This window comes from Parasteatoda tepidariorum, chromosome 11, assembly GCF_982258835.1.
Source record: "Parasteatoda tepidariorum strain Cologne lab strain chromosome 11, Ptep-v5.0, whole genome shotgun sequence".
Lineage (NCBI taxonomy): Eukaryota > Metazoa > Arthropoda > Arachnida > Araneae > Theridiidae > Parasteatoda > Parasteatoda tepidariorum.
The window spans coordinates 77,392,875-77,394,764 of NC_141765.1; positions in this window are offsets into that span (position 1 = coordinate 77,392,875).

A 1,890-nucleotide genomic window follows, 5' to 3' on the forward strand; every position below is an offset into this window, starting at 1 on the left:
TTTTATCTCTCTCACACAAACCATTCAATAACAGAATGATGTAGCCAAAATTTTGATTAAGAGACGGTGGAAGGAAGTTTTTATCTCTCTCACGCAAACCTTTCCATAACAGAATGATGTAGCCAAAATTTTAATTAAGAGACGGTGGAAGGAAGCTTTTATCTCTCTCACGCAAACAATTCAATAACAGAATGATGTAGCCAAAATTTTGATTAAGAGACGGTGGAAGGAAGCTTTTATCTCTCTCACACAAACCATTCGATAACAGAATGATGTAGCCAAAATTTTGATTAAGAGACGGTGGAAGGAAGCTTTTATCTCTCTCACACAAACCATTCAATAACAGAATGATGTAGTCAAAATTTTGATTAAGAGACGGTGGAAGGAAGCTTTTATCTCTCTCACACAAACCTTTCAATAACAGAATGATGTAGCCAAAATTTTGATTAAGAGACGGTGGAAGGAAGCTTTTATCTCTCTCACACAAACCATTCAATAGCAGAATGATGTAGCCAAAATTTTGATTAAGAGACGGTGGAAGGAAGTGCACGAGTTTGATCTTCCCACCTCGCTTTAGATAAAGTTATTTAAAGGTGTTTTACGAAGGAAATCAGAGAACATTTAGAGTTTACCGATTCAAAAGGTCATCAAATGAAAGGTTAAAATAATCCCTCCTTGATGTGTTTGTGTCCATCTATTTGCTCTAATCACTTGAATTTTATTAAATGAGGATTTTCTAATATTTTTGCTTAAAATAATAAGTATCCAAGAAACGTGATAAGATGTTTGTGTCCATCTACTTGTAATACCATGGAAATACCAATTACCTGGCTGGTTTTCTTGTTAATACGAAATTAGTGTTCTGTGTGACTTATTTTCTTAGAGGAATCAAAATTATTGTTAAAATGTAAAAATATTGTAACAGAATTTTGTTAATTAAAAAACAACTGACTACGTCGAGTTTGAATGTAAAATTTTTCTTTATATAAGAGTAATAACTTTTCCTTATGATGTTTGTTCTTTTTTTATGTCATGCATGCATTTGTCTAAAAGGATGGTTACTTTTCCAAAAAAGATAAAAGTAATAACATAAATGTTTAAAGGTTGATTTGCTTGGATCGCAACAGCAAGGTAGCTGCATTTTCTATAATAAATTAATAATATTAATGCTTATAATGGGATATGAGGCATATTTCTTTTTTTAAGTTAATGTGGTAGTTAACAGAAAATATTAATTGGAAAAGATAAAATGTATAACGTTCAAAGCTGAATTTGATTAATGTAATTAATAGTAAACCAGCACATTTACATTTCTCCAATATTTATTATTCTAAATTTAATTGTATCTCAACAAAGGTCTAATTTAAAAGAAATATGTTTATATACAGCTCTATTCCTTTGATTGCGACTGAAATCGGTTTGCACTTGTTCATGTTTGTGTATAAATTGGTTAACATTGTTATGGTTAACATTGTTATTGGTTAACATTAATTAACATGTTATACATAAAAAATAAATAAAAATTGGAAGTAATTAAGAAATCTCCTGAAAAAAACCACTACATGTATGTTTAAAGATAAAAGTATTGCATATAAACTCGCAAAACATGTCATTATTAAAACACTACAGTGCGTCTAATAAGATGGTCTAATTATTATAATATACTAATATAACACCAAGTATAGTAAATATTCTTTATTTATATAATTCAGCGTCTCATTTATCCAATTGTTGAACTTATATTATATATCGCCTAATTTAACCAATTAATACACGAACTTAAACAAGTGTAAACCGGTTTCAGATGTGTAAAAACAATAAAGCTGTATAGTACAAAAAGCTGTATAGTATAGTGAATTAAGATTTTGGATAGAATCTTATAGTGTGTCT